At 46.3% G+C, this 25,891-nt stretch overlaps 1 non-coding gene across 1 annotated transcript; it reads left to right on the top strand.

The window, feature by feature from the left end:
* The first annotated feature begins 2,261 nt into the window (after positions 1-2,261).
* LOC127669076 (small nucleolar RNA SNORA48) lies at positions 2,262-2,409 on the top strand. Its single transcript, XR_007974283.1, has one exon. It is a non-coding gene; the product is annotated as a small nucleolar RNA SNORA48 (small nucleolar RNA).
* Positions 2,410-25,891: the final 23,482 nt, after the last annotated feature.

Genomic DNA, 25,891 nt, shown 5'->3' with positions numbered 1-25,891 from the left:
GTAGATTTATAATGAAAAGGAGCAAGCTGAAGGAGGAAAAATACAAAATCTACAATTTTGAGGAAAAAAGGGGTCTCAGGAAGTGGAATGGTGCTAAGTCCTGTGTTCAAGCAAATAAACAGATTAAAGAAAAAGCCCATGTTATAATGTTACATAAATGTTACAATGTTACAATGTTGGATAAAGGAAGTGGTGACCTCGGGGCAAGACCCTACCTAGCTAGCTAAGCTTCCAATGTGAGAAAAGAAATTAAACAGAAATGAAAAGAAATTAAAGAAAAACTTAGGACCAAGCATGGAGATGGACACCTTTAATCCCAGCACTCTGAAGTCAGAGGCAGGTGGATCTCTGAGTTTGAGGCCAGCCAGGTAGGTATACAGAGTGAATTCCAGGACAGCTAAACTCAGGCAGTGAAGGAAAGAAACCCTTCAAAGCTGAAAGATGGTGAAGATGTAGTTGCATGAAGGGGCCATGTTTCAGCCCCAGCAAACAGCAGAACTTGGTAGGTTCGACTGTGTGGTTCTGGCATTAGGATCAAAGACAGAAGAAAGGAGTTATGGAATCTTCCTCCATGGAAGAAGTTACCGAGGCCAGGTATGTGTCAGGAGCGTCTCTGCATGGAGGTCCAGAGAGGCCATTGTGCCAAGTTCTGAAGGTGAAGCCTGGATTACTTTGGAGATCCCAAGATGTTGGAGATACCAGAGCCACGGGATACCTGCTGAGGCACTGCTAACAGGGAGTAGAACCAGCCCAAGAAAAGGAAGTTTGTTGTGGTCAACAAAGCTGAAAGGAGTTGGAGATCTGAAGAGAGCTTTTTGAGATCGGACATGGAGATGCAGAGGCTGGCGTTTGCCCAGCTGGTTTTCAGTCTTGCTTTGGTCCAGGATTTCCTTGTGGCTCCCTTTCCTCCCCTTTGGAACAGTAATGTATATCCCATGCCATTGTATGCTGGAAGTTCGTGGTCTGCTTTTTCATTTTGATTTTACAAGGGATTACAGTTAAGAGACTACATGAGTCTCAGAAGAGACCTTTGACTTTGTACTTTTAAACAAGTTTGAGACTGTTATAGGCTATGGGGACTTTTGAAGTCGGACGAAATACATTTTGCATCGTGATACAGCTATAAGCCTGTGGGGGCCAGAGAATGGAATGTGTTGGTTTGAGTAAAAATGGTCCCCAGAAGTCCATAAGGAGTGGCACAATTAGGAGGTGTGGTCTTGTTGGACTAGGTGTGGCCTTGTCTCATTCTCTGTCTGCTGCTTGCCAACTCTCAGCCCCTTCTTCAGCACCATGTCTGCCTGCCTGCCACCATGCTTCTGCCATGATGATAGTGGACTAAGCCTCTGAAACTGTAAGCCAGCCCCAATGAAATGTTTTCCTTTATAAAAATTGCCATGGTTCTGTGTCTCCCTCCTCACAGCAATATAATCATAACTAAGAGAGTGAGTAACATAGGTAAGGGTTTGTGACATCTGTGCAGAGCCCATACTTGTTGAATCAGAAAATACCTCCAAAGAGTGACAGGACTCTTGCCTCTCCTGGGCTGTGTAAAGCTGGTGTGCCTTGCTTGTGTCTCCATAAACTGCCTCCTGATCTCCCTGTGGACCCTCACAGTGTGCATTCTCATGGGCATCTTAGCTGCAGAATTCTAGTATTTCTGATTCAGATTTTTTTATAGAATATGTAGTTCAGTGTTTACACAAACGTCAGTCTTTCCCATACCAAGCTCATGGCTTTTTCCAGCTACATATGCCAACTGTTCTATTATTTACCCATAGTTCTATTTCAATCTACCCTCCTCAGAATGCTGCACATTTGCATATCATACTACAGAGACATAAAATTGGTCTCACTTTTTATACACTTAAGATCATCATGATTAACTGTAAACATTATTATTTAATCATTTGCCTATCCGCCCATGTAAAAAAAAATCACTGCCAGTATTTTATCATGGACCAGACAGTCCTTACTTTGGAAACTTGGGGATGTACACTGACCTTATGGCTAAGCAGAAAAGAAACTCAAGGTAAAACTGACCTAGACTGTTCTGTTTTACTTATATAGGGGAAAGTTAAGACAGAGCCCTGAACTTAAGATCTTCCGGTTTCCACCTCTCAAAAGCTGGAAAGATGGATGTCCAGTTTGGGACTAGATCCCTGTGGTGGTTAAAATGAGACTGATTCCCATAATTTCAGATGTTTGAATCCATGGTCCCTAGTTGCTGGTACTGTTTAGGTAGATTTAGGACAGTGGTTCTCCACCCCTGGCAATGGGAAAAAGAGGCAGCACCTTGTTGTTGGTGGTGTTCTTAAATCAGTCAGGGGCAGAGGGGATGACAGTCCTTTGTTCATCCTAGTTTGATGCCTGGCTTGGTGGCCAAAGCCGTTTCATGTCTAGGGCACATTACAAAAAAAAAAAAAAAAAAAAAAAAAAAAAAAAGGACAGTGGTTCTCAACCTGTGGGCCATGCCCACTTTGGGGGTGTCGAGCCCTTTCATAAGGGTCACCTAAGACCGTCTGAAAACTCAGATATTTACATGATGATTTATAACAGTAGCAAAACTGGAGTTATAAAGTAGCAATGAAGAAAATTTTATAGTTGGGGGGTCACCACAACGTTGTGAGGAACTGCATTAAAGGGTCACAGCCTTAGGAAGGGTGAAAAACACTGATGTAGGAGGTGTGGTCTTCCTGAAGGAAGTATGTCACTGGGATTTCAAAAGTCACCTGTCATTCCTAGTTTATATTCTCACTCATGGTTTAGAACTGAGCTCAGCCTGCTGCTTCTGCTGCCATGCCTGCAGCATCCCTGGCCTGACAGAACCTCACCCCCGGAACCGTAAGCCCAAATAAGGCTTCCCTTCTATGAATTCCCATGGTCACAACAGTTTAATTTCAGCAAGAGAAAAATAACCAATGCAACTCTTGACTCCCAGGCAAAGACTCTTTATGCCTCTTCAGATGAAGTTGATAGTTACAGATATCCAGCATCTCTATCAGCTTCTTCCACAGAAGCAACACCGCACATGGATTTTGTCTCAGAATTCTAAAAGGTAATAACTCCAATCAGAAGATATTGACATCGATGTGGTATCACTCCCCAGGGTCTTTCCTTTTCCATCTTCTGGTTTGTGCCTTGGCTTGTGGTAGCGCGCAGTCTCTGTCTCTGCTTTTAGCAGTGTTCTCCACGTACTGAGTCACGGTCTTCTTCTTATGATGAAATCACAATAAGAAACCCTGAGTTAAAGGCCCATCCTACCACAATATATGACCACATATTAATTCATCGAGTTATATCTGCAATTATCCTATTTCTAAAGATCCTCATTCTGAGGTGTAGGGGAACTGGAACTTGAATATATCATTTGTATATGTATGTTCTGTGTGCTAGTACACATGTGATACAGGCACCTGTGTGTGTGTGTTATAACAGTTTCCTCTGAAACATTTCATGTTGCAGGTAAACTCCTTAGGCAGGAAGGCAAACAACTCAAAACAGCTTCAGGAAGTCCCTGAAGCTGACTAGATTCACTAGGCTATTGCCTGCTGGAGTAAAGAGTAAAATCCGAGAGTCTGTCTCAGAGGAGTGAAAGGTTTCAGACAGGCTGAGCTGCAAAAAAAGACTCTGAGGCCAGAACAGCTGCCCGGGAGAATCAGAAACCAGCCAGGCTGCCTGCAAGAAGTTTAGACCAGAGTTGGTTGGAAAGGACACTCTCCAACCTGTCGAGCTGTCTGCAGGCTGTGTAGCATGCTCTATATAGTCCAGCTTTTGTGAGCTGTCACCCATGCTGAGGTGTGCCTTGGAGATGTAGCTATGTTTGAGTCATTTCTGTTCCTGTAAGTAACCCCTTACCCATACTCCTATCAGTAACTACAATAAAACCCATTGGTTTGCCAAGTTGGTCTCTGGTGGTATCTGTACTTTGGTCTGTTGTGGGATCCCTGTCTGGGGCTGGTAGATGTGTGCATTGCATCTCCTCCCCAGGAGAAGTTTTGTTACACAGCAGTGTTGTGTATATACATGGGAGTATGGGTTGTGTACATGTATGAGAGTGTGCTTGCAGAGGTCAGAGGTCAATGTTGGATGTCTTCCCTCTCTCATTCCTCAGTTTCTGCAGTAGGGTCATGGCCTCTTACAGAATGCTGGGCTCACTCACTCAGATTGCTTTTCCTTGGGACAAGGTCTCTCATTGGAACTCATTGATCAGATTAGTGTGGCTGACCAGCAAGTCCCAGAGATCCACCCGTCTTTCCCTCCATACCTCTGAGGTCACAGAGCAAAGCATACCACTATGTCTGGATTTTTGAAAAAAATAAATAAATAAAACAAAGACTGGGTAGTGTGGATTGGCCTCAGGCCCCTGTGCTTGAAAAGCAAGTGCTTTATGACTGAGGCATCTCCCCAGTTCCTACATACGTTTTTTTTGAGGGGGTTGTACCTCAACCTGTGACTTTATCCAAAATCTAATGTAGACACTGAATGACTTCAAATTTATCATGAGTACAAGTGAAGGGACAAGATCCTATATACTGAGACATGAATAACTTTTTTGTTTGTTGTTTGTTTTTTGAGTCAGGGTTTCTCTGCATAGTTCTGGCTATCCTGTAAACCAGGTTAGCCTTGAACTCATAGAGATTCACCTGCCTCTGCTTCCTGAGTGCCGGGATTAAAGGTGTACACTACCATGCACAGCTAAGAAATCCCTAACTCTTATCATGGTGTGTAGATACCATCTTGACCTCACCTTGGGGCTCTGAAGAAAACAGGTAGGGTGAATTGTTGTAGTCTTGGTCCCCAGTGAGCTATTCTTGCAGTGTATGCCTTAGGTTATGATTTTGCACTAGGCCTTTGGGATTGCTTTGGCCAAAGCGATATTAGCCAACGTGAACCGATCGGGGGGCTTGAGAATGCTTTTCCTCATCATATTGCTAGGAGCTATTTTGCAGTCATACGAAGGAGCTTGAATTAGTCATGGAGGAAGAGACTTTACAGAGCTGGGCCAGTCATGTATACTTGCCAGTCTCCGGCTAACTGTCGCAGAGTCAGTTGACTATGTGATTGAGTCTCAGGAAGAACAGCAGCACCATCAACCCAAGCAGGCCCAACCCGAGAAGTCACAAGCAAAAGAAATATGTTTTAGGTTCATGAAGTTTTGGGGCAGTGTCTTCCTAGACAAGACATACTTAGTACAGCAGATCTCACTGTGGTATTGTAGGAAAAAAGACTCATCAAGGTTTCAAGAACTCAAGGAAGGGAAGGGTACCCTGTCGTTGTGTAACGGAGAACCTACAGGCAACCACAGGGCCGTGGTCATTTCTGATCTTGGTTAATCCGTAATGCCTGACAGTGTGAGAGACTCTTGGGGAGAAGGATAAAGTATTTCTGGGTCTCAAGTGCCAAGAATGGACTGAGGAGATGGAGCGGAGATCCCTTTGGACTAGGAAGACAAACGTGAACTGGGAGATGTTCAGGGTATGGAGGGGAGGTGGGATGCTGACACACTCATGGTGGGTAATCTGACGAGTGCAGGGTAGGAGCAGGGAGTAGCCAGCATAACTTGGAAAGGGAAGATACAGGATAAGTCAAGAACAGGGTGACCCGCTCTCCTCAGTTCAGTTATTTTCTATTGCTGTGAAAAGACACCATGACCACGGCAACGTTTTTTATTTGTTTGTTTGTTTTTTGGGTTTGGTCTTTTTGAGACAGGGTTTCTCTGTATATCCCTGGCTGGCTGTCCTGGAACTCACTCGGTAGACCAGGCTGGCCTCGAACTCAGAAATCCACCTGCCTCTGCCTCCCAGAGTGCTGGGATTACAGGCGTGTGCCATCACCGCCTGGCTGGCAACTTTTATATAAGAAAACATCTAATTGGCACTGTTTTACAGTTCAGAGGCTCAGTCCATTATCATCATGGTGGGAAGCATGGCAGCATCCAGGCAGACACAATGCCGGAGAAGAAGCTGAGAGTCCTGCATTGGATTGGCAGGCGACGGGAAGTGAACGCCACGCTGGGTTTGGCTTGAGTATCTGGGACCTCAAAGCCCACCCTCTGGTAACACACTTCCTTCAGCAAGGCCACATCTCCCTATGGACCAATTATTCAAACACATGGGTCTACAGGGCCATTCCTAGTCAAATCAACACACTGGGTAAGAAGGGAGCTAGGGACTGGGCAGGGCCTTGCACATGCTAGGCAAATGCTGTATCACAGAGCCGCCTGTTCAACCCTTAGTCTTTGAGATGGAGTTTTATGATGGAGTCTAGGCTGGCTTGGGACTCACTCTATAACTCAGTTTGTCCCCCAACTTTTGAGCCCCTGCTGGGTGGAATTGATGATGTGACTGTCCTGTCCATCTGAAGGGAGACTTCACAAAGGGAGTTAAGTTAGTAGGACTTGAGCAGGGCAGTGGTGGCGCACGCCTTTAATCCCAGCACTTGGGAGGCAGAGGCAGGAAGATTTTTGAGTTCAAGGCCAGCCTGGTCTACAGAGTGAATTCCAGGACAGCCAGGGCTACACAGAGAAACCCTGTCTCGAAAACAAAACAAAACAAAACAGAACAGAACAAAAAAACCGAAAACCAAAAAACAACAACAACAATAACAAAAAAAAAAAAAAAGAAGTTAGTAGGAGTCGGTACTTTAAAAATATGATAGAATTTTTAAAAATATTTATTTATGTATTAATGTTTCAGATTAGATTGAATACCAACCACACAGTAAACTCTATGCTAGAAGACCGGTAGGCAAAAAGACCAGTTAGGGTACACATACTTACTGAATGCTGGCTGGGTCAAGAGCCTGACCTGGCACTGTGACTGAATGGTACCTTGAGGCAAGGAAAGAGCACAAGGCCTCCAGCTGTTGGAGAAGGCAGCAGTCCTTACTGTGATGCAGGACTGACGGCTCGCTAACACGAATGGTGTTGCACCAGAGCAGAACCAGAGCTTTGGGAACTTATGTGAGGGATGTTATTCTGCCTGGGGAGTCGTAAAAGACTTTCCAGAGGAATTTAGACTTAAGCTGACAACAGGACACTAAAGGTCTGGGGAAATAGCCACGGAGGGTGAGGTAGATGGAGAACGGAAGAGGATTGTGAGGAACCAGAAGACAGGCGTCTGTTCTGCTTATTTGGAGGGGTCAGGAGGACAAGTCCAGGCTGGAGCGGGCTCTTTGGGCTCTGCACACTAGAAGGTGAAACATTGCAGACTCTCTGGTGACCTTGCTTTGACTTGGGTCTAAAAATGGCATCAGCAGGAGCTTGGAGAAGAGGGGGAGAAAGCCAAGCCTCCTGGGTGTCTGCACATTCTTTGGCCTCAGATTTTTTTGTCCAGATGAAACCTTCATTTTCTTTGTAGACCAGGCTGGCCTAAAACTCCCAAAGATCCGCCTGCCTTTGCCTCCCAAGTGCTGGGATCAAAGGCGTGTGCCACCACCGCCTGGCATCCCTGGGGATTTTAACCAGTGCAAATGCCTGTTATTTCCTGTCCAGGGGCTTAACTGAAAACCATGGTGAGTCTGTTAGTCTTCGTTGTAAGGGCAACGGTAAGATAATTATAGGACTGAAGCATGAAAGAGGGGTAATATATCCTTAAAAAGATTGCCCTGGGTCTCACATACTGGAGGGGAAAAACTGACTGCTGAAAGCCGTCCTCTGGCTTCAATGCAGGAACCATAGCATGCTTGCATCCTGTTCCCCTCTTCACTCCCTAAAATAAATAATTAAAAAATTAAGAAAGATTATCCTAAGCCTTCTGCTTCAACAAGGACAGATTAAGGTCTCACCAGACAGAAGTTTCTGATAAAAAAAATCTGGGGAATAACTGAAAGTACTAGAGAGTGAATGAAATAGAGAGATGCCCTCAGAGGCCGGGTGCCGCATGAGGTGAGCTTTCTCTTTTGTGGCCTCTTTCCTGGCACCAGGTACCAGTGACATGATGCTGGAGGTGACAAGGGGACTGGCGGAAATTAGCACTGAGGAAGTTGAAGCCAGCTGTCTTGTGTCTGTCGGATACAGTGGAGACCCCAAGGGAAAAGACCCAGACAGCACATCCCTGAGGTAGAGCACACTTAACCTCTCAGGGGACACATCACCAAAGGGGAGCACTTACCTCTCAGTAGGGAGCACATCCCTGGTGGGGAGCACATTTACCTCTCAAGAGAAAGCACATCCCCAAAGGAGAGCACTTATCTCTCAGTAAGGAGCATATCCCCAACGGGGAACATACTTAACTTCTCAGAAGGGAACAGATCCCTCCCTGATCAGGGAGCACATTTACCTCTCAGTAGGGAGCACATTCCTGATGGAGAGCATGGTTACCTTACTTCTCTGAATGTACATCCCTGATGCAGACCACACTTACCTTTCAGTAGAGAGCACATCCCCAAAGGAGAACACTTATTTCTCAGTAAAGAGCATATCCCCAAAGGAGAGCACTTACTGCTGAGTAGGAAGCATATCACCAATGGGGAGCACGGTTCTCAGTAGGGAGCATAGCCCTGATCAGGGAGCACACTTACCTCTTAGTAGGGAGTACATCCCCAATGGGGAGCACACTTGCCTCTTAGTAGGGAGCACATCCCCAATGGGGAGCACACTTACATCTCAGCAGCTCTGGAACCACACGTGTGCCCAACAGTGATTCAGCTGAAGAGAAAGCATGTAGACTGCCATGAGAGAGACCACGTCATCATGGTCGTTCAGAGAAAAGAAATAGAACCAAGACTTGTCACAATACAATATTTCCAATGGTCAGGCTCTACTGCGAATGTACCTGGCATTTAAGGAGCCAGGAGAAAAAGAAAACCAACTGAAAATGACCCTAAGATGATCCAGATACTTGGGAAAAAAAGGTTACATGATAGTTCTGACCATTGTCAGTGAAGTAAAATAATAAGATTAATCCACACTCCTATGAATGAAAATATTAAGAAATCTAAGCTGAGAAATATATATACACACACATACACACATATGTTTTATATAAATAAATATATATATATATATATATATATATGGGGGTTGAGGGTTTTTGTTGTTGTTGTTTTCTTTTTTGTTTGTTTTGTTTTGTTTTTGCTTTTTTTGTTTTTCAAGACAGGGTTTCTCCATGTAGCCCTGGCTGTCCTGTAACTTGCTCTGTAGACCAGGCTGGCCTTAAACTCACATAGCTCCACTTGCCTCTGCCCCCCAAATGCAAGGATTAAAGGTACACGTTCACCAAACCCAGTGTTAAATAGATATTTTCGAATAGAAAATTGCAGTGTGAGAAACATCATTTTGTTGTGATTCCCCCATGCTGTTTGTATTTTGATGCTAATTCTGTTTCCTCAAGAAGGGCTGCACCTCAGAGTGGATCACATACTCAGGTGACTTCATGTAAACCTTCTCCCCATTTTAACTGGTCAAATAAAGGCTAAAGCCTGTGATTGGGAAGTGGAAGGGAAAGGTGGGGCTGGGGCTTTCAGAAAGGGAGAGAGGGGAAGGAGGAGAGAGATGACAAGATGGAGGTAGAAGGAAAATGGAACTGAACCACTGACCTGGAGGGGTCTCACAGCTGGAGAATAGAGGAGTGTAGTGGTCTATCTGCCCAGGCTAGGCGTGCAGCTCATAAATATTATAACTCAGTTGTGTGTTCTTTCCCCGGCCATAGGGGTTGGAGATTTACCGCAACAACATTTCATTGGCTGGGTTCAGCAGCCAGTAGAGATAACAGAACTTGAAGAAGAAAAAATAGGGATTAACACAGGTAACCTCTGTGTGGAATCGCTCTGCTGCTGTGATAAGATGCCTGAAGAATCAGTTTGACAGGAGGACAGACATGTCCTGACATGTGGTTTTAGGAGTTTAGGAGTTCATGGTGTCTTGGTGTCATTGCTTTGGGCAGAAGTGTGTCACCTCACAGGATGTAGAGGTGAGCAAGGTTGGGGATGTGATATACCTTCTAGGGCATACCCCTAGGGACATACATACTTTCTTCAGCAAGCAGTTCATTATATAGTTCAGTCAAACTCCCAGTGGTTCACCCAGTTATGATCCCATCGGGGAGCAATCCACACAGAGCCCTCATAATCAAGCAACCCCCCCAAAGCTCCACCTTGCAACATCATCCCCTGCAGTTCAGATCCAAACTGTAACACCATGGAAGATCATGGAGGAATTATGCGTCAGGTAGCCAAGGGATATGACACGGTCTGTGCTAGGGCACAAAAGCTCAGGGCTGGTTTTTGTCACCCAACCACAGAGACTGGAAAGATGAGCTGGCTTTAAAAAACAAACAAGCCGGGCGGTTTAATCCCAGCGGAGGCAAAGGTCAAAGGCAGAGGCAGGCAGATTTCTGAGTTCGAGGCCAGCCTGGTTTACAGAGTGAGTTCCAGGATAGCCAAGGCTATACAGAGAAACCCTGTCTTGAAAAAAAACAATCAACCAACCAAGCAAACAAACAATCACACAAACAAATATGCTGATTCTGTATCCGATAAAAATATTTTTTACGAGTCAGGATATTTTGGGCTAAAAGAAAATTTTTTGACAGTAGACCTAGCCTTACTGAAAAAAAAAAAAAGACACATACACACCTATGCGCATAGCATAGTTATGGGTAGAAGCCAGGTTTCCATGACATACATAAACGGCACAGTGTTTCCTTGAAGTGTGTTGTAGAACATGAAGGATACCAAGGCTGGGATGTGGCTCTGTTGAGAGATTGCTTGGCATGTAGACTTGGGTTTCACCCCAGCGAGTCTGAGGTTTATCTTCAGCACTAAGGACAACTAGGTGTCATGGGACAGGTCTGTAATCCAGCATTGAGATGGAGACAGGAGGACCAGAAAGTCAAGGTCATTCTAGATTATATACTACACTGTTGCAGGTTCAAGGTCAGCCTTGGCTACACAAGACTGTTTCAAAATAAAGAAATAAAATAAACTAATAAATAGATGGATAAAAAAACCAATATTTGCAAACCATTTCTCTCCTAAAAGCTTAATATCCAAAACATATATGGAAGTCAACTTGACAACAAGAAAACAACCTAACTAAAAAATCAGCTGGCTCTGATGTGTCAGGTCTGTAATTGCAGTGTCTCTGAGGCTTAAGGAAGGAGAATTGCAAGTTCAAGACCTGCCTGGGCTACACAGTGAGTTCAAGAGCAGTCTAAGTCACTTAATATGCCTCAAAAAAAAAAAAAAAAAAATGGAACAGATTTGGGGGAGGCAAAGGTCAAAGGATTAAGAGTTCAAGGCCAGCCAGATCTACCTAGCAAGACTCTGTCTGAAAGAACAGAAAGCAAACAAGCAAACGAAACAGAATAACAATTAAACACAACCCCCCCTCCCCCAAACGTTGGTGAGGCAGAAACAGACGTTCATTCACTTTGAGAATGTCTGGGGGTTTTACAGAGGGAAACACATGTAGTTCCCCTCCTAGCCTTCACCCATGTGAGGTAAAAACTGACACCAGTGTACACAGTGTTCACGAAAGCCGTTTTCAAGACATCTCAAACCCAGTGTGAGTACAACAACTGCTGAGTGGATAGACAGACAGGTGTATCCTGGCGCTGCTCAGAGACTCGAAGGATGAATGAGAGACAGCCTATGAAATGGAAGAAGTAAGAATTCCATGCCGCCTATTTCTATTTATACAACATCTTAGAGAAGTGACAGAAAATGGTGTCTTCTTAGGGTGGGGTGGTTGTAGGGGGTGAGTATATATGTGTGTTGTGTATGTGTGTGTAATGTCTATATGTGGTGTGTTGGGGGAGGTATGTGTATGGTGTGTGTGTTGTGTGTATATGGGGTGTGTGGTATGGTGTGTGTGTGTTTGTGTGTGTGTGTATGTATGTGTCTGATGTATGTGGTGTGTGCATGTGTGTGTGCATGTGACTGGTGTGTGTGGTGTGTGTATATGTATATGTGTGTGTATGTTTGTGTCCTTGTTTGTGGTATGTGTGTAGTATGTGTGGAGTTATGGGGGTGTGGGGGTTGTGTATTCGTGTGGTGTTTAGAGTATGTGTTTGGTGTGTGTAGGGTTGCTGTCTATAGTGGTGCTTGTATGACAAAGTCTTATGATGATGGGGAAATGTCTGTGTTCATGGTGGACATGTTTACAGGAGTCTATCCGCTAACAAAAATTTCATCAAAACCCATATTAAAGTGTATGAATTGGTGGCTTCAAGCTATCCTCGACTGCAGTGTGCTACACAGACGGGCAGCGAGCATGGCTGATACCAGAGGAGCAGGCAGAGGCTGCAGTCTCCCCTCACTCTCATACAGTGTTCGCTTGCTTATTGCACCACAGCTGGAGAGGGCCACAAAACAGAACGGGAGAACCTGGTCCGCTTCCAAGGACCTATAACACAAAGGGCCAAAGCCCTACTGCCGCTGTCACCATCCTCTGTCTCCTGGCTGGTTCCCAAGCGTGTTATTAGGTTAACGGCGATCTTGTCCACAGAGCGATCCCAGTTCCATGGAGACCTAAGCCAGGGAGGCTAAGAAGCTTACCCAACACAACTTTATTTCCCCAGGCCTCCGTTTCATCTGCACAGAACTGAGCCACTGTCCCCACCCCCACCCCTGCACCTTCTGAGCCTGAGTCGGCAGTCTTGAGGCACAATGCAAACTTCATTTATGTTTTTATTAATGTTTACCCATGTGTGCTCCTGCTTCTTCCCCAGTGCCTGATTGCCTCGCATACGCACAGCCTTCAGGGGCCCACCAAAGTGCCTTCCCAAGGTGTGAAGCCCTTCCCACTGATCTGGGCAGTCTACCTGGGAGAATGCAGTACTTACATGCTGTCTAGTGTAGACTGTTTGGGCTGGTGTTTTACAGATAATGTTGGTCTTCTCAACAGAGTCTTTTTTGTTTTTGTTTGTTTGTTTGTTTGTTTGTTTGAGATAAGCTCTCACTGGGTAGCCCTGGCTGTCCTGGAAGTCACTTTGTAGACTAGGTTGATTTCAGGCTCAGAGATCTGCCTGCCTCTGCCTCCAGAGTGCTGGGATTAAAGTTGTGCACCACCGTGTCTGATAACATCTTTGAGTCTTGATATCTTCAACATCCCTGCCTCAACACACACACACACACACACACACACACACACACACACACACATGCACACACACACACAGAGCTATGATTTGTGTAGAGTGTCTCTAAAGGGCTCATGGCTAGAAGCTTTGTCTTTAGTACAAAGACTAAAAGACTAAGAGGTGGGCCCTGCTTAGAGGCAATGAAATCACTAGGGGTGTGGCCTTAGAAAAGATTAAAGCAGTTCTCATGAAACCCCAGTTACTGCTGTGGATGGGAATGAGTTGCTACAAAAGAACAAGCCTGAACCCCAATCTCTGGCTTCCTGTGCCACCACATACCCCTTTCTTTAACTCATGTTCCCATCATTACACCATTACTTGTAATATATTCAGAAGGCTGTCATCAAGCCAGTGGACCTCTGAAAGTGGGAACTAACTTCTCTTCTCTATAATCTATTTAGTTTCTGGTATTTTGTTATAGCAACTAATTCACTGATATCACCCCACTCCTGGACCCCCTGTGAGTTTTAAGCATTTAAGCACTAACTCAATTTAGTCTTGTTAGATTCATCTTATTTAGTCTACTGTTATACCGTGCCTCCCCTTTAGTTCTAGTTAATGTTTACCTTCTCTGTTTAATACCATGAGCATTCTTGTGTGGCGATGAAACACGAGACTATCCCCAGTTCTCACAAACCATAGCTAGCAAAAGTTGCCTCTGGAAGCTTCCAACCCACCAACTGTCCTTATTGTTCTTCGTTTAGTAGAAGTTGACAGAGCTTATGTTCAGAATCTTCCCCCTGAGGAGCTGTGTAGTGAGGCCCAGTGCAGAGCTCCGAGCGAGGGTACATCTTTCCCTTACCCTCTTACATGTTTGTTGGCCCTATATCATGATTTATTTTAGGCACATACTGATTTCTACTTGGCTCTAAGCACATGGATCCCACACGCATGTAGATCAAGGCTCCTTCCAAAGTTTAATATAAATGAAGCCAATGTGCCACATGTTGAATTGGGTGGTCTTAGAAGTCAGCCTGCAGTGGAGTCCTGCATCTGTCAACTGGGTGATCTTGCTTTAATTGCAGAATGTCTCTGTTTCTAGATCTTTAAACAAGGTTTGTAAGGCGAATGAAGGAGCTCCAATGTGCAGTGGTTTAGCATAGAGTCTGAGGTAGGATTAATGGCTCAACAAATGGTACGAGTTAAGCTCTTCCCATCCTGTACAAACTATGGGGTACAAGCTAAACTGCTCTTTTTCAGCCCAGGCTGGATGAGCAGAAGAGGGGTGGCTGGTGGCTGGCTCCATCCTTTGATCCTCCTGGGACACACTGGGATTCCCATCCCTGCTGGGAAGTGCAGCCTGCTGGGGGTTGTGGCATTCTGTGGTATTCTGGGTGAGTCTGTGCAGGTTTCAAAGACAGCAGGTCCTTTTGAAGGGAGTATTTGCAGCTCATTAGCTTGAGGCAGAGACCACCAACCAAATCTAATCTGGGTCTGCAAAGACCTCCGCATGGGGTTGGAGAAGATAAACGTGCCTGCTTTTCTCTGTAGACTAGTTCTCTCAGTCAAGAGAGGCTGGTAGAGCCCAACTGCAGGAATATCTAAGGGTGTGAAGACAAAGCCACCTCCTACACGAAAGCAGAATGACCCAGCTTAACCTGCTGATCCCAGAGACATGTATGTCAAAAAATACCATTTGATGGCGGTTGCTCTGATAACAAGAGAGATACACATCAAAGCCCAAAGCCTCCTGCTAGGCTAACCACACACCAGCTGTGCTGTGGGTTTGATCTTGTGAAGGGGCGGGGCTTCTTGACCCCACACCCCCAGAAACCTCAGGATGTCCCACCCTTCAGAGAGAATTCCACAACCAAGGGATCAGGACACCTGCCTAGGATGTCCAGCGAGGAATATTTCCAAGACAATCTACTTTTTACGAGCGCTCTCCCACTGACCATAGGGGCTCCTGTTTGCAATAGTAGCTTCCTCACCCTTTCTTCAAACTTGGAAGATGAGAACACCCCGAACCCTCCTAACCCTCCTCCCCCCCTATGAGATAGGGTTTCTCCTGTAGCCCTGGCTGTTCTGGAACTTGTTCTGTAGACCATGCTGGCCTTGAACTCAGAGATTTGCCTACCTCTGCCTCCTGAGTTTTTTTGGGACTAAAGGCATGTGCCACTATTGCCTGGCTTGAAGATAAAAGTTTTTTAAGAAAATATATTTATTATTACCATTATGTGTGTGTATGTGTGTGCATGAACACACACACACACACACACACACACACACACAAGTATCCATGGAGTCCAAAGGCACTGGACTTAACAACTACCATACCCAGCAGTACAGGAACACCAATCACCTCTCCTATCCTCTCAGGCTGCCTTCCTTCCCTCTGCTGCGCAGAATGTCAGCGTGTTCATGTCTACGAACATCTAGGACACTTCACTGGACAGAGGTCTGTCTTTAAAGTTCATCAGAATGCCACCCTCCCTCCAAACAACTCAGCTCATCTGGAAGAGCAGTGTGTGACCTTAGCTGCTGACCTATCTCTCCAGCCCTCAACATAGAAGGATTTTTATTTCTTTGTTTTCTTTTGTCTCTGAGATGGGTTTTCTCTATGTAGCCCTGGCAGTCCCAGAACTTGACTGTAGACCAGGCTGGCCACAGGTTTTTTTTTGTTTGTTTGTTTTTTTGTTTTTTGTTTTTTAAGTAGTTTCTTGGATGGAGTCCAGGATGACCCTCAAGGGTAGAAGCCTTCAGTGAAGCTACCTCTAAAGTTTCCACAGAGGATCATGACAAGAATGTGGGGACCTTGTAAGCCTCTGTCTTAGAGAGCACTTGTCCAGGAGAGGTTAGCCCCCTTAATCCTGCTATGGAAAAGGTAGTTAGCTCTAGGACTGCAAATAGGGTTTTGAATTTGTCTTTGAATGTAAATGGTTGTAAAGAAGCCTCTTCCTCAGGGCAAGAACAAACACAAGAGGGTTAAGGCACCTGGTTTGAATAGGATTGCTCTATAGGAGCCAAAACAGGGCCCAGTAGAAATTTAGGCAGTGGTGGCGCATGCCTTCAATCCCAGCACTTGGGAGGCAGAGGCAGGCAGATTTCTGAATTCGAGGCCAGCCTGGTCTACAGAGTGAGTTCCAGGTCAGTCAGGGCTACACAGAGAAACCCTGTCTCAAAAAACAAAAACAAAAAACAAAAAACAAAAACAAAAACAAAAAAAAAGAAAGAAAAAAAAAAAAAAGAAACTTAGGCCATTTCTCCCTGCCCCTACCTTCTGAACTTTTAGGCCAGGATTCCTTATGTAGTCCAGGATGCTTAGAACTTGTGTGATCCCCCACCCTAAGCCTTCGGAGTGTTGCTATCCCAGACCAGAGTCACCCAAACATGAGCAGCCTTCCTCTTTTGGACTAGATGGACTGAGTTAGCCATGTGGATACTGATGGAGTTCTGGTCAGTTCGGTCCCCAGTGAGGGTGGCATTCTGATGAACTTTAAAGACAGACCTCTGTCCAGTGAAGTGTCCTAGATGTTCGTAGACATGAACACGGTGACATTCTGCGCAGCAGAGGGAAGGAAGGCAGCCTGAGAGGATAGGAGAGGTGATTGGTGTTCCTGTACTGCTGGGTATGGAGAGGTGATTGGTGTTCCCCGTACTGCTGGGTATGGTAGTAGCAGCTCTGATGGATCTGAGCCAGACAGCAAATTGGGCTGAAGATCGAGGAGTGAGGAGATGGATGGGAAGCCAAAGAGTGGTGTTCTGGTTTTTGTTGGTGTTGTTTTATTTGTTTTTGGTTAGCTCCTAAACTTTCTTCCTTACATTTTAGATGGAAGCAAGCACACAGAAAAAGGGAAAGTACAGAAAAAATCCCCATACATGAAAATGGGCCTTTAATTCCCTTTGCTCTCTCCTGCAGCGAGGAATCTATCTATCTATCTATCTATCTATCTATCTATCTATCTATCTATCTATTTTTTTTTTTTTTGAGAACAAGCGTCCTTGTACATTTGTTACAGGCTGAGCCTACGTGTTCCTCCCATATCCTGGCCTACGTGTTCCTCCCTACGTGGTCCTTTTTCTGAGAATGGTTTAGTGGTCGTGATGTTGGAAGGGGGAGTCGAGGAGGGGAGCAGGCTTGGACTATCCTTTCCTTGGCTAGCCAGTCAACCAGCAAATAACTAAGGTTGTGTTGCTTCCTCTTTCCCTGGCACCCTATGACCCAGCCTCTCTCCTGCTGCAAGCCAGGTCTCCAGGCCTGCGCACAGCTGCCCACAGCATTGGCAGAGCGATGGAGAGCGCTTGGCCAAATGGAACTTTAATGAATTCAAGACCTGCTGGGCTGGCCAGAAGGAGTTGGGCTTGGGTTGTGCAAAAAGAAAAAAGCAGAAAACTGGCCCCTTGTCGGGGGAGACTTACACAAGGCCTATTGCGTCAGACAAGCAGGTACTTAGAGAACTGCGGTTAGCTGAAACAAAGAACACACATAACCTCAGCTAGCTCCCCAAAGGCCCCCTCCTGGCTGCAGCCGGGTCCCTGGCATCCAGGAAGCCCCACAGTCTTCCAGACTCAGGGACTGTCGGGAGCCATGGAAGCCCTGGGGAAGCTACTGGGTCCTCAGGGAGCTGCTGGGAATCTCAGGGGTCCCTGGGAGCCATTGGGAGCCTCGGGGGTCCTCAGTGGGCCACTGGGAGTCTCGGGGACCCTCAGTAATCCTCGGGAGCCTCGAGGGTCCTCAGAGACCCTCAGGAGAGCTACTGGGAGTCTCTAGGAGCCAGTGGGAGTCCCGTCGGTCCTCAGGGAGATACTGGGAGTCTGGAGGGTGGGGTCCTTGGGAAGCCGCAGAAAAGCCCTCCTGTTCCTGGGGCCCTATATGGGGCTAGCCTAGCCTGCACATCCCTAGCAGTTTGGGGGAAGCTGCCAGCTGTGCCCTCCCACCCCCTACCCCAGGCGGCCACAAGTCTATAGAGAGCTCTCTGTGGGACTTGATTACTGTTTTCAAATACTTAAAAGGCTGTCATTTGGAAAAGCGGTAGATTTATTCGGTATGGAGCCAGAGGATAAAATTAAGACTTGAAGGCGGAAGCTGTAAGAAAACAGACTCTGCTTCATAAAAAGAAAAATTCTGCCATTGGAGTCTTTGCCGGGATAACGGGGATAACCGGTGGTGGCTTTGGGATGTACTGAGCTGCTCAGCTCCGGAGATGCTCAAATAAAATGTTTAGAGGGGCAACCAGTTTAGTTGTCTCCCCCCCTCGTGCGCTGCTAAGGATAGGCACTCTGCTTATCCTGTCTGTGTATAGTACCTAGTACTGCATAGCAAGGACTCCGTGTCGGACGACATAAAGAATGTAACCACAGAACACAGAGGGCATGTTGTGGTCTCGGGTCTTTTGTAAGAGTGGCTTTCGGGGAGCCTGAATATTCTCTCACAAACTTTTGAATGGAAGAGGACTGGTTTAACCCGTGCAGCGCCCACGCTGTAGTGTAGAGATAGGAGTGGATAGAACTGTTGGTTCCTTTCTATGCTCAAAGTACTGGGGTGGTTTCCTGTGGAATCTCAGGCACACACAAGGAGGCTGCCCCCCCTCATGTTAGCCAGAACTACTTATAATACTCTGGGAGTCCCCTTGGAAAGAAGGTAAGATGGCACATGAAGCTAGACTTTGGGGTATCATTTTGAGTTCTAATAAACACTTTACTATCTGCCCTGTGTTTGTTCCCCTGTCCCTTGCCCCTTTGTATTTGAGCATTCTATAAGCCAGTGATGTGTAACTCACGCACACGCATGTGCATTCATGTGTGCACACACACATTGTCAACATATACACAAACACACAGACATGAAAATTACCTGATTCACTGAGCATCTACGACGTTGCCAGGCTTTGTTCTAGGTACCAGGGTTACAACAGTGAAATGGTTTGATTAAAAACTCCTCCTGAAGCCGGGCGGTGGTGGCACATGCCTGTAATCCCAGCACTTGGAAGGCAGAGGCAGGTAGATTTCTGAGTTCGAGGCCACCCTGGTCTACAGAGTGAGTTACAGGACAGCCAGGGCTACACAGAGAAACCCTGTCTCGAAAAACCAAAAAACTAAACAAACAAACAAACAAAAAAACCAAAAACTCCTCCTGAACTTGTACTCTAATGGGAAGAGACATGTAAACAATGGGACATTAGAAAGTGATCGTGTTGGAGGCTGGAGAGATGGCTCAGCGGGTAAGAGCACTGACTGCCCTTCCAGAGGTCCTGAGTTCAATTCCCAGCAACCACATGGTGGCTCACTCTGATGCCCTTTTCTGATGTGTCTGAAGACAGCTACAATGTACTCATATAAATAACATAAATAAGTCCTTAAAGAAAAGAAAATGATTGTGTTACAATGTACTCATATAAATAATATAAATAAGTCTTTAAAGAAAAGAAAATTATTGTGTTATGGAAATAAAAGAGAGAGGGGGAGAGAGAGAGAGGGAGGGAGAGAGAGAGAGAGAGAGAGAGAGAGAGAGAGAGAGAGAGAGAGAGAGAGAAGGCATCAGGAAAGACAGGGACACAGGACTACTGGGATTCTTGATAATCCAATCAGATAACTCTTCACCCAAAGGGCTGTGTAAAGGGGCTGTGTGAGCAGAGACTAACAGGGGGTGAACAAGCCATACGGGAGTGCTGTTCCCAGCCGAGGACCAGCTGCAGCTAAGGCCCTGTGGTAGAGGATGGCAGTGAGGCGCCTGGTAGGATATGGAACAGAGTCCTGTGCACTTGAGTAAGGGAGTGCGGAGTCAAGCTGTGTGGCTCCCGAGATCCTGGTCTCCTTAGGATCCATGTTTTCTGTATCACTGCCTTCAAGTGTGGTGTGCGTTCAATGAATAGAATTAGACATTGTTTCCAAGAGCCCCAAGCTTCCATTTCTGTACTTTCTCTTTTCTTACCCACCCACCCACCCACACAATGTGCCACCCCATGGAGAGACCGACCCATTTGACAAGAAAGCAAGGGAGTGAACAACCAAGGCCCTCAGTCTGCAAGCCCCCAGGGAATTGAGTCCTGCCAACTGCTCTGTTACTGGAGAGGAGATTCACTGCTCACTGAGCTATGAGAGATGGCCGGTCACTGCCCACACTCTGATTATAGCCTGTGAGAGGCTGAGCCAGAGAACCCAGCAGACCACTCACACCTCCTGCCTGGACATGGTGGAAGACTTAATGTTTGCTTTTCTAGGCACCAAGTTTTGGAATAATTGTTTTTTTTCTTTTCTTTCTTTCTTTCTTTTTTTTTTTTTTTTTGGTTATTGGTCCACAGGAGGAGTAGTTAGTGATGAACTCTCGTTGATGGACGGAGCCAGTTGGTGTAGGGTATGTGGCTTATTGTACTTTGGTGGCATTTCTCTGGTAGGAGTGGGAGGGATCCAATGGAAAGGTTAAAGGAGAGGAAGGGCTCAAGCTGAATTAATGATCTTCGAGAAAATTTTTGGCGATAGCTTGGGGAGAAGGCCATAAGGCTATAGCAAGCACAGTGTCTGACAGTCATGTTGGTCCTGTTGAAAGGTGATACCTGGAATCTGGAAGAGGGATGGACAGTGGAGGTGGCCAGGAGCAGAGCAAGTTTCCAAACAGAGCCAAGGGAACTTCCTGGCGGGCCGGCTTGAAGTCTAAGAGAACGAGGGACTTGATGATGGCTTCGGTGTCTCCATGGAACAAGATGGCAGATGGATGGGGAAGACAGGGAGGAGATCAAGTTAGGGGCAGAAACTTCAAGTTCAGCTTGGGAAATACCAAGTTCTAGATGATTTATACGCAGATAGATTTGTAAGTTAGCAACTCAAGCTGCAGGTCTGGACTGGAGATGCAAATTTAAAAATCATCAGTGGTATTTTCTTAAGACATGATGCCAGGTGAGACCTGGTGTGGTAGCTATGAGACAGAACCCCAGTGACTGTCAACAGATGTTAATAAAAGAGCTATGATACATACATACAGTGTCACATCCTGCTGCATGGATAAACCAGGGGACTATTATGCTAAGGGGGGCTATTATGCTAAGGGAAGACTCTAGACAAAAAAGACAAATTCTAGTCTACTGACATGATGTAGCTAATGTGGTCAAAGTTACAGAAGCAGGAAGTAGAATGGTAGCTGACAAGCACGGGGAGAAGAGGAATGGGATCAGGGTTTCCATTTTGTGAAAAGGAAAAAGGCTCTTCTATCTGTTCCCAAACAGTGTGACAGCCGAGCCTGCGGGCACCAGCCTCTAGCCCCAGATCTTTAGAGGCAAAGGTGTGTTGACAGACAGTCAGACTCCTAGCCACTCCTCCTTCTCTTGGATTGGCATTTCCCTTTTCCAAGACATTCTTGTCAGCACAGAAACATGATGTTATCTAGAGCTACCTACAGACATTCTAGAGCCTTGGTCACCTTGGAAAAACATTCTGCACCTGGATTCAGGCACCAGGGGCTCCCACGATTCCAGGCAGCACAGGCTCCCTGTTTACTCTCTCTCACTAGCAGCTCTTTGTCATCAGCCTTTGCTGCACATACACCCTCCCCCAACCCCCTCCCTCACCCGACCCTGCCACTACCCCCACCACAAGGCCTCCTCCTTTGGAGTTCCCCTGGGTTCTATTTGGACTTTTTTTTTTAAATCAATCTAACGGTCAGCTTTTTTTTTTCTCTTGCATGTAATTTTTTTAGCAGGTCCTTGCATCCAGCTCACTTCTAAAGATGCTCTTGCCCACCATGGGTCGCCACTTTCTGTGTTTAGATCTTTGCTTTTGCTTACAAACTCATCTCTTGGGAAGGTCCTTCTTGAGTGTGGCTTCTAGCTCCTCCCACATATTTTGCTACGCACTCCATCTCTCTCACCCTTCCCCGACCCAGAGAGCATTATTAGTGTCTTCCTAATTCTCTCACTGCTGCTGTCTTTCTGTTCTTCCAGTCTGAAAGCTGCCAGAGGGAGGGAGGAATCATACTTGATACTTCCTCCTCCTTGCCTCCGCCCTCTTTGCCATCACCACAGGCACTGAGATGTTACTGTGTGCTACACATGTGCTAAATGCACCCTGTCACATAATGAGATCGAAGTTTGATTTTTACAAAGGAGCTGCAGGCTTGGAGTCACTGAGACGGAAAGCAATTCCTAAGGAAGGCTGCGAGGCTGTGGTTCCTTCTTTCCAGTCCCTGCTTGTGATGTCGATTACTGCTGCTAAGAGCTTGACAAGGAGCCGCGCTCAACAGACGGATGTAGAGAAACAAAAGCTGCCCAGGATGAACAGTTCTACACATGAAGCTATCTCCTCTTGGAACCCAAACTCCCTCCTCCTCCTCAGCTTTGTTTCCGAGACAAGTTTTCACAAAGCTTAGCTGGCCTCCAACTTACTATGTAGCCAAGTCTTGAACTCCTGATCCTCCTGCCTCTATTTCCTCAGTGCTGGGATTACTATCACGCACCACCACATCTAGCTGGTCAGCTGAGGTGCTAAAGCTAAGTCTGGTGTAAGTATGACCTCAGGGTCTGGTAGTGAGCAAGCTGTGGGCTGCACAAACCCAGCAAGAAGTGGAGACCGTTTGCAGGGCAGGGGGTGGGGTGCAGTGGGGTAGGGTGGAGTGGGTGGGGTGGGGAGGGCTGGGGGAGGCTTGCCTGCCAGAACTCCCCACTGTGAAGAACTAATGCTCTTTGCAAAAAAGGGATGAGAGTGAGAGAAAAGGAGTGAGAGGGAAGCCTTAGGAGAAGGAAAGACAGTAGCCAAGGAAAGAAAGCCTGGGAGAAAGAGCCAGAGAGAAGGAAGAAAGGGTAAGAACTAGGACAAATAAGAAAACTGAGGACAAGAATTAGGGAAGGATGAAGGGGCAGAATAGCTGCTGTGGTCTGAACATGTCCCCCAAGATTTCTTATGCTGGCTCAGGGGAAGGGGCAGGCGCCTGGCAAGATGGGACATCTGAGTTGCATTCTGGGAACTGACAGGGCGGAAGAAAAAAAACAGTCCCGCAAACCTCTGACCACCGCCTGTACACGATGACACAAGTTCTGACCATCTCTCCCTGCCCCTGCCCCTCCCCACCAACAAAATGATAAATATTTAAAAAAGAAAAAAAAATAAATGAAAAGAAATGGGGCTGGAGAGATAGATGGCTTCATAGTTAAGAATACTTGCTGCCCTTGCAGAAGATCGGAGTTTGATTCCAGGCATCTATATCGGGCTGCTCACCGCTGCCTGGAAGAGGACCTGACGCGCCCTCTTCTGGCCTCTGTCAGCAACTACACTCATGTGCAAATTCCCTTCCCATCTTGCAGATAGGTTGGCCATTCCAAAGAAAATAAAACCATTAAAAAAATAATTAAAAATACGTGCTCAGTAGGTAAGGATGCTCGTTGTTAAGACTGACGACCTGAGTTCAATCACCAAGCCTCACATGGCAGAAGGTAAGAACCAGCCAGAAAGTTGTCCTCTGACCTCCATGGGGGGTGGGGGGGGCATGCACTCACTCCCCCACTCACATGATAAATAAATAAATATTAACATTTTAAATAAAAACTTAATCTCCAAAGTCTATCTTGATGTTATCTGGAGGCAGAACTACTGAGAGGCAGTCAGGATTAGATGAAGTCAGGAGGATAGGCCATTGTAACGGCACTGGTACCTTCTTAGGAAGGAAGATGGCACCTATGTGCTTATTCAGTAGTTGCTAAATAACCCTTCATTTGAAAATAATACAGCAAGCTGCATGGTGGTTGGTGGTATACACCTTTAATCCCAGCACTTAGGAGGTATAGGCAATGGGATCTCTGTGAGTTCAAAGCCAGCCTGGTCTACAAAACTAGTTCCGAGACAGGCAAGGCTATACAGAGAAACTCTGTCTTGAAAAAATAAATAATAAACAAATGAACCCAGTCTGTAGTGCTCAGTAATAGCAACAGAACATGAACTCAGACAGGGGCAGCAGGAGAGGCTGTAGGTATCTGTCTCACTGGTGCAGCAGCTGCCCGGTCTGTGTGAGACCCTGGGCTCCACTTCTAGCATCATCAAACAATTGTAAGTCAATGGGGAAGGACAGAGACACTTCTTGAGCCATTTGGAGGTGCGCCAGCCACGGGTGGGAGGGAGTTCAGTTGTGATCAGCGAAAGGCTTCGGCTATGTGGCTGCCCTCCTGTAAAGGGAGGAAGCGTGAAGACCTTTCCTAGGGAGCACAAAGGCGCTCTCTCCATCTTGGGAACTCTGACCCCTCTTCTGCACAGGCTGGCAAGCCTGGGCTTCTAAAGAATGGTGGTCCAGTTCCTAGTTGGAAACTAGATTGGGCAAACTTTTCTCTGTTCCCAACGTTCTGCCTTCTTCCTGCTAATGCAGTATGTGTTTCCCTGTTGCCATGACAACTGCACATCAGAGTGGTCACCTTGGACGGTTGTGAAAAGAAGCCATTGTGCAAAGCATGCAGATGTGGGGCTTTTTTTTTTTTTTTTTTTTTTTTTTTTTTTTTTTTTTTGGTCTCCTCTACCAAGTCATGTTTCTTTCAAGAAAAGTGCTTTGCCATTTTCTTCAGTGGTAGAAGCACTGTTAGTGGCCCATGTCCCCTCACCACATTGCTCCTGGAACCAACCCTAATTAAACTCATTGGTTGACAAAATAAAGGCCTAAAGTAGAGAAAGATCTAGTTGGGAGAGGGAAGAGGAGCAGTAGGAGTGAGACGATGAAGCTGAGAGGGATCATGGAAGTGCCAGTGTCATGATGAACCCCGTGATGATGGATGATTAGCAGATGCTAATAAAACCCTTTTTAAAAAAGTGTCTAAGGACTTTCCAGATCCTCTCTCTCAAGCAGCTTGTGCTGGGGAAAGGGTCATGCACTGGCTGGCTTTGTGTCAACTTCACACAAGCTACAGTCCTCAGAGAGGAAGAAGCCTCAGTTGAGGAAATGCCTCCATGAGATCCAGCTGTAAGGCATTTTCTCAATTAGTGATCAAGGGGCTGGAAGGCCCAGCCCAGGAAGGGTGGCTGGTGTCATCCCTGGGCTGGTCATTCTGTGTTCTGTAAGAAAGCAGGCTGAGCAAGCCATGGGGAGCAAGCCAGTAAGCAGCACCCCTCCATGGCCTCTGCATCAGCTCCTGCCTCCAGGTTCTTGCCTTGTTTGAGTTCCTGCCCTGACTTCCTTTGGTGATGAACAGCAATGCAGAATCAACCTCTTCTTCTTCTCCAACTTGCTTTTTGGTTATGGTGTCTTATTGCAGCACTAGAAACCCTAATTAGGACAGTCCACCATGACATTGACCTGGAGGTAGGGGTAGATCAGAATGGAGGTATGGTGCCAAGGAGCTGGGCTGGGTCAGGGTCTGTAGCTTGGCTCTAGAACAGTGGTTCTCAACCTTCCCTATGCTGAGCCCTTTTGATACAGTTTTTCCCGTGGTAGTGAACCCCAGACATAAGATTATCTTGATGCTACTTCATAACTGTAATTCTGCTACTGTTGTGAATTGAAATATAATATCTGATATGTGATTGCAAGGGGGTCACGACCCCAAGGTTGAATGTGCCTATCTTCAAGGCCTCCAAGGAGGCCTTGTGCAGTCTAGGGACAGAACTAGTCAGCATACTCCAGGCCCAGGTGAAAGACTTGGCTTTTGGTTCATCCCAGTGGTCAGTCTAGAAATACCTGGGACTTCCTGAACCAGGAAGATGGTAGGGTTCGCAGCCTCTCATTACAACTTGTAGACATGGCTTCTCTTAATTAAACACGTTCTGACCTTGGACCCAAGCTGGAGCCATGGCGGGCATGTACGAGTCCTTAGGCAGAGAGCCATTGCTTTTTGGTGGAGGGTTTGATTTCAGGCCATGGCTATAAAAGCAAGTTTGGCAGATATTAATGATCTAAAATAATTGGC

This window comes from Apodemus sylvaticus, chromosome 18 (assembly GCF_947179515.1).
Source record: "Apodemus sylvaticus chromosome 18, mApoSyl1.1, whole genome shotgun sequence".
Taxonomy (NCBI): Eukaryota; Metazoa; Chordata; class Mammalia; order Rodentia; family Muridae; genus Apodemus; species Apodemus sylvaticus.
The sequence above is the reverse complement of the archived record's forward strand: the minus strand, read 5'-3'. Positions and strand labels throughout refer to the sequence as shown.